Here is a 16,174-nt window from a genome sequence, read left to right on the forward strand (position 1 = left end):
GCCATTTATTCCATGGTGCTTTACATGTGAGGAGCGGTATACATAGTAAAAACATGTACAATAATCTTAAACAATACAAGTCATAACTGGTACAGGAGGAGTGAGGACCCTGCCCGCGAAGGCTCACAATCTACAAGGGATGGGTGAGAATACAGTAGGTGAGGATAGAGCTGGTCATGCAGCGATTTGGTCGATTGGTGGTCACTGCAGGTTGTAGGCTTGTCTAAAGAGATGGGTCTTCAGGTTCTTTTTGAAGGTTTCGATGGTAGGCGAGAGTCTGATGTGTTGTGGTAGAGGGTTCCAGAGTAGGGGTGATACGTGAGAGAAATCTTGTATACGATTGTGGGAAGAGGAGATAAGAGGGGAGTAGAGAAGGAGATCTTGTGAGGATCGGGGGTTGCGTGTAGGTAAGTACCGGGAGACGAGGTCACAGATGTATGGAGGAGACAGGTTTTGGATGGCTTTGTACGTCATGGTTAGGGTTTTGTACTGGAGTCTCTGGGCCATGGGGAGCCAGTGAAGGGATTGACAGAGGGGAGAGGCTGGGGAATAGCGGGGGGACAGGTGGAATAGTCGGGCAGCAGAGTTTAGAATAGATTGGAGTGATGCGAGAGTGTTAGAGGGGAGGCCACAGAGCAGGAGGTTACAGTAGTCAAGGCGAGAGATGATGAGGGCATGGACTAGGGTTGTTGCAGATTCTTGGTTGAGGAATGAACGGAATCGTGAAATATTGTTGAGTTGAAGTCGGCAGGAAGTGGAAAGGGCTTGGATATGTGGTTTGAAGAGAGATCAGCGTCAAGGATTACCCCGAGGCAGCGAGCTTGTGGGACTGGGGAGAGTGGGCAGCCATTTTCTGTAATGGATAGGTTCGTTGGGGGGGTCGCGTGAGATGGGGGAAAGATGATGAATTCTGTTTTGTCCATGTTAAGTTTCAGAAATCTAGCAGAGAAGAAGGATGAAATAGTGGACAGACATTGAGGGATTCTGGTTAGAAGGGAGGTGATATCTGGTCCAGAGATGTAGATCTGTGTGTCATCAGCATAGAGGTGATACTGAAAGCCATGAGGTTCTATGAGCTGTCCCAGGCCAAAGCTGTAAATTGAGAAGAGCAGGGGCCCAAGGACTGAACCTTGTGGGACTCCGACAGATAGGGGGCAAGGTGAGGAGGTGGTGTGTGAGTGGGAGACGCTGAATGTCCGGTCTGTTAGGTATGATGAGATCCAGGATAGGGCCAAGTCTGTGATGCCAAGGGATGAGAGGGTCTGTAGTAATAGGGAATGGACAACTGTGTCAAAGGCAGCCGACAGGTCGAGGAGGAGGAGGACAGAGTAGTGTCGCTTGCTCTTGGCGGTTAAGAGGTCATTGGTGACCTTAGTTAGGGCAGTTTCAGTGTAATGGTGTGACCGGAAGCCAGATTGTAAGCGGTCAAAGAGGGAGCAAGAAGAGAGATGGGAGGACAGTTCAAGGTAAACGTGTTGTTCCAGTAGTTTGGAGGCATAAGGGAGAAGTGATATAGGGCGATAGCTAGATACAGAGGATGGGTCAAGAGAGGGCTTTTTGAGGATAGGTGTGATGGAGGCATGTTTAAAACTTGAGGGGAAAACACCAGTTGTTAGTGATAGGTTGAAGAGATGGGTTAGGGTTGGGATGAAGACTGTGGTGAGGTTTGGGATGAGGTGGGATGGGAGCGGGTCAAGTGCACAGGTGGTGAGATGTGATTTTGAGAGTAGAGTGGAGAGTTGATCTTCTGTAATGGTGGAGAAGTTGGTTTTGGGGGTGGAGGGCTGGGAAGTCAGGAGGAAGGGCTCTGGGGGTTGTTGACCAAAACTGTCTCTGTTGCTATCAATCTTCTGCTTGAAAAATGAGGCAAAGTCTTCAGCGGAGATAAGTGGGGAGGGAGGAGGTGCTGGGGACGGAGGAGAGAATTGAAGGTGTTGAGTAACTGTTTAGGGTTGTGAGACAGGGAGGATATGAGAGATGAGAAGTAGGTTTGTTTAGCTGTGGCGAGTGTGGTCTTGAAAGTAGAGAGGGACTGTTTGAATGCGATGAAGTGCTCGTTGGAGTGGGATCTTTTCCATCTGTGCTCAGCAGCCCTGGAAGCTCGCCTCAGTTCTTTGGTCATGCTGGTGTGCCAGGGCTGTCTGTTTATTTTGCGAGCTTTGGTATGTGTAAGTGGGGCAGCAGGTTCCAAAGCTACAGCTATTGTGGTGTTATATGTGGTGTCTTTAGACATAACTTCCCTGTCGTGCTTCATCATAATCATTCGATCATTTCTTCTTTCATTCAGGCTATTAATTGCCTAGTAAAAGAAAAATGTCACTACTTTTGGCATGTTGCAGCTCCATTCATAACTTGCTATAACCTTTCACACAGATCATTGAATACTTATAATGTAGGCGATAATATCCACAGCTTGTCAACTGGCAAAACACCTCAGTCAGATGGTCATCATTTGTCACTGGCATTTTGCACTGGCAAAAGATATGTGCACCGCTAGCCAAGTGTCTGAGTAGATATTAACTGCTGAGGGGAACACATTAAGGTCTAGTTCATTCATGAATGTAGTGTCATTACCAGTGGCGTAACTTGAAACTCATGGGCCCTAATGCGAATGCTCCAATGGGGCCCCCAAATATATTAAATCTTTAATAGCAATAGTCTTTTTCTATAGGCCAAATGGACTTTTAGGGCCCCCTAGGCTCCAGGGCCCGGGTGCAATTGCAACCCCTGCACCTGTTGTAGTTACACCTCTTTTCATTACACTATTTTGTTCCAATGTTCTAAAACATTAAATATTCTATAAAAATATTTATTGCTACTTGGCTCCAGAAAACTGTATGATGTAGAAAGAATTGACTCATAAAAAATGCTCTGAAATTAGAGTGTGAAATAAGAAGGACAAGTAAAATAGCATGGTTTTCATGGACTTGGGGTCTGATTCAGAACTGTATTTGCACCTGGTTTTTTTTGTTGGAGTTTTTAGTGTTTTGCACTTTTTTTGTCTGCGCCATTTTCTTCTTTCCATTTACAGCTATTTTTTAAGTCTATTTTTTTAGTTCACAACTTTTCAAAAATTAATTTGTTAACCTTTTTGCAATTTGTCACAAATGTGCTCAAGTCCGACACTGTTGTGATTTGATGAACGCCAGATATTTTGGTGAGAATTTGGCATCAATTGTGAAACATAAGACTTTTTGCCCCAAAAAGTCACAAAAAATGCTAAAGACCATTTTTCACTTTGTGCAAAATTCATGAACCATGTGCACCATTTTGAAGAATTTTTCACAAAAAAATACAATGACAACTACAAGGAAAAAAAGTGACTTAAAACGAACCACATTTGCGGACACCACTATATGGTTCCCACTGCAGATGTCGTGGGCAAGACTGTGCTTGCCCATCCTTAGGACATAACACCATATCAGGACCAGGGTGCATACTGACACCAAAGAACTTGGCATCTTGGCTTTAATAGTTAAAATTATATCATGAAATTTGCTACTCATGGAACAGACAAGAACCTTCCAGAATGTGATGGAAAGAGAAAAATTTATGTCATAGACCCTATGAAAGTTGATTTGAAATGTAAAAGAGAGACCACACACAATATCCAAAGAGCTTTGTTGATGACTTCAGGGATTCAAATCATAGCATACTCTACACAAACAGATGAAACAAAATTAGGGCTCTATGGCAATGCATACCAGTAATCTATATATATAATCGTCTAAGGGTCACTTCCATCTGTTTGTCTGTCTGTAACGGAAGTCCCGCGTCGCTGATTGGTGCGGTCAGCAGGCTTAGTCCGACCGTGTAACATATGGGCCTCGGAATTCTGGGAGTCGTAGTTTGCTTACCCTCATAGGCCATGTAGTATTCTGCATTTTAACTACATTTCCCAGAGGCAGGGAGTACAGTGTGCAGAGAAAACAGAGAAGTGTCTGCATGGCTGCTATAGGGCAATAATGGTCTCCCTCTATGTTGCGGCTGTTTATGGTGGTCTTTGGCGGCTGGCACATGGCACTGAGGTAACTGGGCAGCGGAGTCTTGGAATAAGCCCCTGAGGCAGTGGACCCTCATCGTGTACCCACTGAGCAGCCTGCAGGTGAAGCTGCCATGTAATGTGCAGGTAAGACCCCAGGACCCGCTCACCTATCCGGACGCGGACCGGGTGTTCGTCATGGTGAGCGGGTGTCTTCCCTTCTCCCTGCAGAAGACACTGAGGCTCTGTATCTGTACTGAAGGTCCCTGCTGCGACCCAATGTCTGAGCTGAGGCTGGAAACACACAGCGAGGCTCAGAGTCCAGGAGGTCCAAGTGGGTGATAGGCGACCGCAGAGTACGGTGTGCAGGGTACGATGGGCAAAGTTCGGTGTGCAGGGTACGGTGGGAAAGGTACGGTGGGCAAAGTGCTGTGTGCAGGGTATGGTGTGCAGGGTACGGTGGGCAAGGTGCGGTGGGCAGGGTACGGTGGGCAGGGTACAGTGTGCCATTTCACGAGGATCTCATCTCCTGATGGTCCTACATGATAGGCTCTAGGAGAACTGATCTATGACTACAGCAGCAGTTGGCATCAATGTGGCTGTTTTTCTCATCTCCCTTTAGCACATTTGTGCCTGTCTGATGTTTTTGTGACCAGATGTACAATGTTAGTAAAAGAGGATTATTTTTAGGATATGCCGTGTGTATCAGATGGGTAAAGGCCATACCGCTGTGGTGTAAGGATGAGCAGATTCTCTCCAATCACCCTGGGAAATTTGGTGAATCAAATGTGCAGTGTTATTCTCCGAGGTCCAGTGCTATATATATTCTGTACACCCCTCACCTGCCGCCGTGGTCACAGAGGTTAGTAGGGTGATGGTGCCCTGGGGTCACACTATGATTACACTGAGGCTGCTATATAGTGTGATCGCTTTACATGCGGACTGTACTGTGGTTTGCGGTACGGGTTTCTCTAGAAACGACAGGCGCAGTCCAGCCGCAAATTAGCGCTGTATTTGAACCAAGCTTCGCTGATCAGCCAGCCGGGCGCGACCAATCAGCGATATATGCGTGAAATTTAACCCCCACTCACAGCGCAACGTACATACATACATACATATTCTAGAATACCCGATGCGTTAGAATCGGGCCACCATCTAGTATGTTTATAGATGGCAACATTACCCAACATTAAGCCTATAGAGAAACTGCACCATATCTACAGTGAAACAAAACGGAGGATCCATAATGCTGTTGAGCTGCTTCTTGCCTCCTAGACTTCAAGCCTTAATGATGCTATGGGGTTATTATAAAGGTATTTCTCAAGTTTTGGGACGCCAGCGAACCACAATGAGAGCTATTGTACACAAATGGCGAAAACATAGAACAGTGTTGAACCTTTCCAGGAGTGGCAGGCTGATTAAACTACAGCAAAAGCACAGTGATGACTCATCCAAGAGGTCACAAAAGACCCTACAACAACATCCAAACAACTGCAGGCCTCACTTGCCTCAGTTAAGGTCAGTGTTCATGACTCCACTATAAGAAATAGACTAGGAAAAAATGGCCTGCATGACAGAGTTTCAAGACGAAAACCACTGCTGAGCAATAAGAATATAAAGGCTTGTCTCAGTTTTGCCAGAAAACATCTTGATGATCCCCAAAACATTTGGAAGAATACTCTATGGACTGAGGAGAGAAAAGTTGAACTTTATGGAAGGTGTATGTCCCATTACATCTGCAATAGAAGTAACACCGTGTTTCAGAAAAGGAACATCATACCAAAAGTAAAATATGTTGGTGGTAGTGTGATGGTCTGGGGCTGTTTTTCTACTTCAGGACCTGGAAGACTTTCTGTGGTAAATGAAACCATGAATTCTGCTGTCTACCAAAAAAATCCTGAAAAAGGATGTCCAGCCATCTGTTTGTGACGTCATGCTGAAGCGTACCTGGGTTATGCAGCAGGACAATGATTAAAAACACACCAGCTAGTCCACCTCTGTATGGCTTAAGAAAAACAAAATTGAGACTTTGGAGTGAACTAGTCAAAGTCCTGACCTTAATGTGATTACAATGCTGTGGCATAACCTTAACCCCTTTCTGACATCGGACGTACTATCCCGTCGAGGTGGGGTGGGCCCCTATGACCACCGACGGGATAGTACATCCAGTGCGATCGGCGGCGCTCACGGGGGGAACGCGGCCGATCGCGGCCGGATGTCAGCTGCCTATCGCAGCTGACATCCGGCACTATGTGCCAGGAGCGGTCACGGACCACTCCCGGCACATTAACCCCTGGCACACCGCGATCAAACATGATCGCGATGTGCCGGCGGTGCAGGGAAGCATCGCGCAGGGAGGGGGCTCCCTGCAGGCTTCCCTGAGCCCCCCGCAGCAACGCGATGTGATCGCGTTGCTGCGAGGGTCTGCTCACCTCCCTCCCTGCTCCAGGCCCGGATCCAAGATGGCCGCGGCATCCGGGTCCTGCAGGGAGGGAGGTGGCTTCACAGAGCCTGCTCAGAGCAGGCACTGTGAAGCCTGCAGTGCTGTAAGTAAGATCAGTGATCTAACAGAGTGCTATGCAAACTGTCAGATCATTAATCTGTAATGTCCCCCCCCTGGGGCAAAGTAAAAAAAAAAATTTCCAAATGTGTAAAAAAAAAAAAAAAAATATTCCTAAATAAAGAAAAAAAAAATATATTATTCCCATAAATACATTTCTTTATCTAAATGAAAAAAAAAAAACAATAAAAGTACACATATGTAGTATCGCCACGTCCGTAACGGCCCAACCTATAAAACTGGCCCACTAGTTAACCCCTTCAGTAAACACCGTAAGAAAAAAAAAAAAAACGAGGCAAAAAACAACGCTTTATTATCATACCGCCAAACAAAAAGTGGAATAACACGCGATCAAAAAGACAGATATAAATAAACATGGTACCACTGAAAACTTCATCTTGTCCCGCAAAAAACGAGCTGCCATACAGCATCATCAGCAAAAAAATAAAAAAGTTATAGTCCTGAAAATAAAGCGATGCAAAAATATTTTTTCTATAAAATAGTTTTTATCGTATAAAAGTGCCAAAACATAAAAAAATGATATAAATGAGGTGTCGCTGTAATCGTACTGACCCGAAGAATAAAACTGCTTTATCAATTTTACCAAATGCGGAACGGTATAAACGCCTCCCCCAAAAGAAATTCATGAATAGCTGGTTTTTGGTCATTCTGCCTCACAAAAATCGGAATAAAAAGCGATCAAAAAATGTCACGTGCCCGAAAATGTTACAAATAAAAACATCAACTCGTCCCGCAAAAAACAAGACCTCACATGACTCTGTGGACCAAAATATGGAAAAATTATAGCTCTCAAAATGTGGTAACGCAAAAAATATTTTTTGCAATAAAAAGCGTCTTTCAGTGTGTGACAGCTGCCAATCATAAAAATCCGCTAAAAAACCCGCTATAAAAGAAAATCAACCCCCCCTTCATCACCCCCTTAGTTAGGGAAAAATTAAAAAAATATATTTATTTCCATTTTCCCATGGAAAATAGCTAGGGTTAGGGTTAGGGCTAGGGTTAGGGTTAGGGCTAGGGTTAGGGCTAGGGTTAGGGCTAGGGTTAGGGTTAGGGTTAGGGCTAGGGTTAGGGCTAGGGTTAGGGTTAGGGCTAGGGTTAGGGCTAGGGTTAGGGTTAGGGCTAGGGTTAGGGCTAGGGTTAGGGCTAGGGTTAGGGTTAGGGCTACAGTTTGGGTTGGGGCTAAAGTTAGGGTTGGGGCTAAAGTTACAGTTAGGGTTTAGATTACATTTACAGTTGGGAATAGGGCTGGGATTAGGGTTAGGGGTGTGTCAGGGTTAGAGGTGTGGTTAGGGTTACTGTTGGGATTAGGGTTAGGGGTGTGTTTGGATTAGGGTTTCAGTTATAATTGGGGGGTTTCCACTGTTTAGGCACATCAGGGTCTCTCCAAATGCGACATGGCGTCCGATCTCAATTCCAGCCAATTCAGCGTTGAAAAAGTAAAACAGTGCTTCTTCCCTTCCGAGCTCTCCCGTGTGCCCAAACAGGGGTTTACCCCAACATATGGGGTATTAGCGTACTCAGGACAAATAGGACAGCAACTTTTGGGGTCCAATTTCTTCTGTTACCCTTGGGAAAATACAAAACTGGGGGCTAAAAAATTATTTTTGTGGGGAAAAAATAGATTTTTTATTTTCACGGCTCTGCGTTATAAACTGTAGTGAAACACTTGGGGGTTCAAAGTTCTCACAGCACATCTAGATAAGTTCCCTGGGGGTCTAGTTTCCAATATGGGGTCACTTGTGGGGGGTTTCTACTGTTTAGGTACATTAGGGGTTCTGCAAACGCAATGTGACGCCTGCAGACCATTCCATCTAAGTTTGCATTCCAAATGGCACTCCTTCCCTTCCGAGCCCTCCCATGCGCCCAAACGGTGGTTCCCCCCCGCATATGGGGTATCAGTGTACTCAGGGCAAATTGGACAACAACTTTTGGGGTCGAATTTCTCCTCTTACCCTCGGGAAAATACAAAACTGGGGGCTAAAAAAAATTTTTTAGGGAAAGTTTTTTTTTTACATTTTCACGGCTCTGCGTTACAAACTGTAGTGAAACACTTGGGGATTCAAAGCTCTCATAACATATCTAGATGAGTTCCTTAGGGGGTCTAGTTTCCAAAATGGTGTCACTTGTGGGGGGTTTCTACTGTTTAGGTACATTAGGGGCTCTGCAAACGCAATGTGACACCTGCAGACCATTCCATCTAAGTCTGCATTCAAATGGCACTCCTTCCCTTCCAAGCCCTCCCATGCGCCCAAACAGTGGTTCCCCCCACATATGGTGTATCATCGCACTCAGGACAAATTGGGCAACAAATTTTGGGGTCCAATTTCTCCTGTTACCCTCGGGAAAATACAAAACTGGGGGCTAAAAAAATAATTTTTGTGGGAAAAAATGTTTGTTTTATTTTTACGGCTCTGCATTATAAACTTCTGTGAAGCAATTGGTGGGTCAAAGTGCTCACCACACCTCTAGATAAGTTCCTTAGGGGGTCTACTTTCCAAAATGGTGTCACTTGTGGGGGGTTTCAATGTTTAGGCACATCAGTGGCTCTCCAAACGCAACATGGCGTCCCATCTCAATTCCTGTCAATTTTGCATTTAAAAGTCAAACGGCGCTCTGTTGTGAATTCTGTTATCGAACTCCCTCCTGTGGTCATGAATGGTACTTCGGCGAGTTCTGTCCATGGACTCCCTCTGGTGGCTGTGAGTGGAGCTGCTGCTTCTGAGGTTCATTCCACAGGTGACGTGGTTTATTCTTTGGCTGGCTGCTCTATTTAACTCCACTCAGATCGTTACTCCATGCCAGCTGTCAATGTTCTTGTACTGGTTCAGTTCGCTCTTGGATCTTTCTGGTGACCTGTCTACTCCAGCAGAAGCTAAGTCCCTGCTAGTTAATTATTTGTTCATTGTTTCCTTGTCCAGCTGGCTATCATGATCTAGCCTTGCTAGCTGGAAGCTCTAGGATGCAGAGTGGCACCTCCGCACCGTGAGTCGGTGCGGAGGTCTTTTTGCACACTCTGTGTGGTCTTTTTGTAGTGTTTTGTGCTGACCGCAAAGATACCTTTCCTATCCTCAGTCTGTTTAGTAAGTCTGGCCTCCCTTTGCTGAAACCTGTTTCATTTCTGTGTTTGTGACTTTCATCTTAACTCACAGTCAATATATGTGGGGGGCTGCCTTTTCCTTTGGGGAATTTCTCTGAGGCAAGGTAGGCTTTATTTTCTATCTTTAGGGCTAGTTAGCTCTTAGGCTGTGAAGAGGCGTCTAGGTCGTGTTAGGTACGCTCCACGGCTATTTCTAGTTGTGTGATAGGACTAGGGGTTGCGGTCAGCAGAGCTCCCACTTCCCAGAGCTTGTCCTGTGTGAGTTTAACCATCAGGTCGTTCCGGGTGCTCCTAACCACCAGGTCCATAATAGTACAGCTGGCCAAAAGTATTAATGCATCTCAATAGAGGGATAAGAGAAGTTCTGAGACCATTTTTTTTTCTCTGCAGTGTTTTTTGTCTTTCTTTTCCCCTAAACCTCTGGGTGGTTCAGGACACAGGTGTAGATATGGACATTCAAGGTCTGTCCTCTTGTGTGGATCATCTCACTGCAAGGGTACAAAACATTCAAGATTTTGTGGTTCAGAATCCGATGTTAGAGCCTAGAATTCCTATTCCTGATTTGTTTTCTAGGGATAGATCTAAGTTCCTGAATTTCAAAAATAATTGTAAACTGTTTCTAGCTTTGAAACCCGCTCCTCTGGTGACCCCGTCCAACAAGTAAAAATCATTATTTCTTTGTTGCGTGGTGACCCTCAAGACTGGGCATTTTCTTTTGCGCCAGGAGATCCTGCATTGCGTGATGTAGATGCGTTTTTTCTGGCGCTTGGATTGCTTTATGATGAACCAAATTCAGTGGATCAGGCAGAGAAAATCTTGCTGGCTTTGTGTCAGGGTCAGGATGAAGCGGAGGTGTACTGTCAGAAGTTTAGAAAGTGGTCTGTGCTTACTCAGTGGAATGAGTGTGCCCTGACGGCAATTTTCAGAAAGGGTCTTTCTGAAGCCCTTAAGGATGTCATGGTGGGATTTCCCACGCCTGCTGGTCTGAATGAGTCTATGTCCTTGGCCATTCAGATCGATCGGCGCTTGCGTGAGCGCAAAGCTGTGCACCATTTGGCGGTATTCTCTGAGCATAGGCCTGAGCCTATGCAGTGTGATAGGACTTTGACCAGAGCTAAACGGCAAGAACACAGACGTCTGAATGGGCTGTGTTTTTACTGTGGTGATTCCACTCATGCTATCTCCGATTGTCCTAAGCGCACTAAGCGGTTCGCTAGGTCTGCCACCATTGGTATGGTACAGTCTAAATTTCTTTTGTCCGTTACTCTGATTTGCTCTCTGTCGTCCTATTCTGTTATGGCATTTGTGGATTCAGCCCTTGCAGTATCCTATTCCATTGAGAGGAATTGATGCTACGCCTTTGGCCAAGAATGAGCCTCAGTACTGGACTCAATTGACCATGTGCATGGCTCCTGTACATCAGGAGGATATTCGCTTTTTGGTGTTGCATAATCTGCATGATGTGGTCATTTTGGGGTTGCCATGGCTACAGGTCCATAATCCAGTATTGGATTGGAAATCTATGTCTGTGTCCGGCTGGTGGTAGTAGGCCCCAACCCAACTAGTAGCCCCGCTGCAGTTGTTCCATTAAAAAACTATTTAACAAGAGCCTGAAGATTGAAGCTCAGGAAAGGCAACCTGAAGAACACCTTGGAGCGGCATACACTCGTAGTAGGCCCCAACCCAACTAGTAGCCCCACTGCAGTTTTTCGATTAAAAAACTATGTAACGAGAGCCTGAAGATTGAAGCTCAGGAAAGGCAACCTGGAGAACACCTTGGAGCGGCAGACACCGTTAGTAGGCCTCAACCAAACTAGTAGCCCCACTGCAGTTGTTCGATTAAAAAACTATTTAACAAGAGCCTGAAGATTGAAGCTCAGGAAAGGCAACCTGGAGAACACCTTGGAGTGGCATACACCGTTAGTAGGCCCCAACCCAAATAGTAGCTCCACTGCAGTTGTTCGATTAAAAAACTATTTAACAAGAGCCTGGAGATTGAAGCTCAGGAAAGGCAACCTGGAGAACACTTTGGAGCGGCATACACTGTTAGTAGGCCCCAACCCAACTAGTAGGCCAAATGCAGTTGTTCCATTTAACAACTATTTAACAAGAGCCTGAAGATTGAAGCTAAGGAAAGGCATCCTGGAGAACACCTTGGAGCGGCAGACACTGGTAGTAGACCCCAACCCAACTAGTAGCCCCACTGCAGTTGTTCCATTAAAAAAACTATTTAACAAGAGCCTGAAGATTGAAGCTCAGGAAAGGCAACCAGGAGAACACCTTGGAGCGGCAGACACTGGTAGTAGGCCCCAACCCAACTAGTAGCCCCACTGCAGTTGTTCGATTAAAAAACTATTTAACAAGAGCCTGAAGATTGAAGCTCAGGAAAGGCAACCTGGAGAACACCTTGGAGCGGCATACACAATTAGTAGGCCCCAACCCAACTAGTAGCCCCACTGCAGTTGTTCCATTAAAAAACTATTTAACAAGAGCCTGAAGATTGAAGCTCAGGAAAGGCAACCAGGGGAACACCTTGGAGCGGCAGACACTGGTAGTAGGCCCCAACCCAACTAGTAGCCCCACTTCAGTTGTTCCAATAAAAAACTATTTAACAAGAGCCTGAAGATTGAAGCTCAGGAAAGGCAACCAGGGGAACACCTTGGAGCGGCATACACTGGTAGTAGGCCCCAACCCAACTAGTAGCCCCACTGCAGTTGTTCGATTAAAAAACTATTTAACAACAGCCTGAAGATTGAAGCTCAGGAAAGGCAACCTGGAGAACACCTTGGAGCGGCATACACCATTAGTAGGCCCCAACCCAACTAGTAGGCCAAATGCAGTTGTTCCATTAAAAAACTATTTAACAAGAGCCTGAAGATTGAAGCTCAGGAAAGGCAACCTTGAGAACACCTTGGAGCGGCATACACTGGTAGTAGGCCCCAACCCAACTAGTAGCCCAACTGCAGTTGTTCCATTAAAAAACTATTTAACGAGAGCCTGAAGATTGAAGCTCAGGAAAGGCAACCAGGAGAACACCTTGGAGCGGCATACACTGGTAGTAGGCCCCAACCCAACTAGTAGCCCCACTGCAGTTGTTCGATTAAAAAACTATTTAACGAGAGCCTGAAGATTGAAGTTCAGGAAAGGCAACCCGGAGAACACCTTGGAACGGCAGACACCGTTAGTAGGCCCAAACCAAACTACTAGCCTCACTGCAGTTGTTCGATTAAAAAACTATTTAACAAGAGCCTGAAGATTGAAGCTCAGGAAAGGCAACCTGGAGAACACCTTGGAGCGGCATACACCGTTAGTAGGCCCCAACCCAACTAGTAGCCCCACTGCAGTTGTTCGATTAAAAAACTATTTAACAAGAGCCTGAAGATTGAAGCTCAGGAAAGGCAACCTGGAGAACACCTTGGAGCGGCATACACCGTTAGTAGGCCCCAACCCAACTAGTAGGCCAAATGCAGTTGTTCCATTTAACAACTATTTAGCAAGAGCCTGAAGTTTGAAGGTCAGGAAAGGCAACCTGGAGAACACCTTGGAGCGGCAGACACTGGTAGTAGGCCCCAACCCAACTAGTAGCCCCACTGCAGATGTTCCATTAAAAAACTATTTAACAAGAGCCTGAAGATTGAAGCTCAGGAAAGGCAACCTGGAGAACACCTTGGAGCGGCAGACACTGGTAGTAGGCCCCAACCCAACTAGTAGCCCCGCTGCAGTTGTTCCATTAAAAAACTATTTAACAAGAGCCTGAAGATTGAAGCCCAGGAAAGGCAACCTGAAGAACACCTCGGAGCGGCATACACTCGTAGTAGGCCCCAACCCAACTAGTAGCCCCACTGCAGTTGTTCGATTAAAAAACTATTTAACGAGAGCCTGAAGATTGAAGCTCAGGAAAGGCAACCTGGAGAACACCTTGGAGCGGCAGACACCGTTAGTATGTCTCAACCAAACTAGTAGCCCCACTGCAGTTGTTCGATTAAAAAACTATTTAACAAGAGCCTGAAGATTGAAGCTCAGGAAAGGCAACCAGGAGAACACCTTGGAGCGGCATACACTGTTAGTAGGCCCCAACCCAACTAGTAGGCCAAATGCAGTTGTTCCATTTAATAAATATTTAACAAGAGCCAGAAGATTGAAGCTCAGGAAAGGCAACCTGGAGAACACCTTGGAGCGGCATACACCATTAGTAGGCCCCAACCCAACTAGTAGTCCAAATGCAGTTGTTCCATTAAAAAACTATTTAACAAGAGCCTTAAGATTGAAGCTCAGGAAAGGCAACCAGGGGAACACCTTGGAGCGGCAGACACTGGTAGTAGGCCCCAACCCAACTAGTAGCCCCACTTCAGTTGTTCCAATAAAAAACTATTTAACAAGAGCCTGAAGATTGAAGCTCAGGAAAGGCAACCAGGGGAACACCTTGGAGCGGCATACACTGGTAGTAGGCCCCAACCCAACTAGTAGCCCCACTGCAGTTGTTCGATTAAAAAACTATTTAACAACAGCCTGAAGATTGAAGCTCAGGAAAGGCAACCTGGAGAACACCTTGGAGCGGCATACACCATTAGTAGGCCCCAACCCAACTAGTAGGCCAAATGCAGTTGTTCCATTAAAAAACTATTTAACAAGAGCCTGAAGATTGAAGCTCAGGAAAGGCAACCTTGAGAACACCTTGGAGCGGCATACACTGGTAGTAGGCCCCAACCCAACTAGTAGCCCAACTGCAGTTGTTCCATTAAAAAACTATTTAACGAGAGCCTGAAGATTGAAGCTCAGGAAAGGCAACCAGGAGAACACCTTGGAGCGGCATACACTGGTAGTAGGCCCCAACCCAACTAGTAGCCCCACTGCAGTTGTTCAATTAAAAAACTATTTAACGAGAGCCTGAAGATTGAAGTTCAGGAAAGGCAACCCGGAGAACACCTTGGAGCGGCAGACACCGTTAGTAGGCCCAAACCAAACTACTAGCCTCACTGCAGTTGTTCGATTAAAAAACTATTTAACAAGAGCCTGAAGATTGAAGCTCAGGAAAGGCAACCTGGAGAACACCTTGGAGCGGCATACACCGTTAGTAGGCCCCAACCCAACTAGTAGCCCCACTGCAGTTGTTCGATTAAAAAACTATTTAACAAGAGCCTGAAGATTGAAGCTCAGGAAAGGCAACCTGGAGAACACCTTGGAGCGGCATACACCGTTAGTACGCCCCAACCCAACTAGTAGGCCAAATGCAGTTGTTCCATTTAACAACTATTTAGCAAGAGCCTGAAGTTTGAAGGTCAGGAAAGGCAACCTGGAGAACACCTTGGAGCGGCAGACACTGGTAGTAGGCCCCAACCCAACTAGTAGCCCCACTGCAGATGTTCCATTAAAAAACTATTTAACAAGAGCCTGAAGATTGAAGCTCAGGAAAGGCAACCTGGAGAACACCTTGGAGCGGCAGACACTGGTAGTAGGCCCCAACCCAACTAGTAGCCCCGCTGCAGTTGTTCCATTAAAAAACTATTTAACAAGAGCCTGAAGATTGAAGCCCAGGAAAGGCAACCTGAAGAACACCTCGGAGCGGCATACACTCGTAGTAGGCCCCAACCCAACTAGTAGCCCCACTGCAGTTGTTCGATTAAAAAACTATTTAACAAGAGCCTGAAGATTGAAGCTCAGGAAAGGCAACCTGGAGAACACCTTGGAGCGGCAGACACCGTTAGTATGCCTCAACCAAACTAGTAGCCCCACTGCAGTTGTTCGATTAAAAAACTATTTAACAAGAGCCTGAAGATTGAGGCTCAGGAAAGGCAACCAGGAGAACACCTTGGAGCGGCATACACTGTTAGTAGGCCCCAACCCAACTAGTAGGCCAAATGCAGTTGTTCCATTTAACAAATATTTAACAAGAGCCAGAAGATTGAAGCTCAGGAAAGGCAACCTGGAGAACACCTTGGAGCGGCATACACCATTAGTAGGCCCCAACCCAACTAGTAAGCCAAATGCAGTTGTTCCATTAAAAAACTATTTAACAAGAGCCTTAAGATTGAAGCTCAGGAAAGGCAACCTTGAGAACACCTTGGAGCGGCAGACACTGGTAGTAGGCCCCAACCCAACTAGTAGCCCAACTGCAGTTGTTCCATTAAAAATCTATTTAACAAGAGCCTGAAGATTGAAGCTCAGGAAAGGCAACCTGGAGAACACCTTGGAGCGGCATACACCGTTAGTAGGCACTGACCCAACTAGTAGGCCAAATACAGTTGTTCCATTTAACAACTATTTAGCAAGAGCCTGAAGTTTGAAGGTCAGGAAAGGCAACCTGGAGAACACCTTGGTGCGGCAGACACTGGTAGTAGGCCCCAACCCAACTAGTAGCCCCACTGCAGATGTTCCATTAAAAAACTATTTAACGAGAGCCTGAAGATTGAAGCTCAGGAAAGGCATTCTGGAGAACACCTTGGAGCGGCATACACTTGTAGTAGGCCCCAACCCATCTAGTAGCCCCACTGCAGTTGTTCGATTAAAAAACTAT

The sequence above is a fragment of the Ranitomeya imitator genome, chromosome 5, assembly GCF_032444005.1.
Source record: "Ranitomeya imitator isolate aRanImi1 chromosome 5, aRanImi1.pri, whole genome shotgun sequence".
Classification (NCBI taxonomy): Eukaryota; Metazoa; Chordata; class Amphibia; order Anura; family Dendrobatidae; genus Ranitomeya; species Ranitomeya imitator.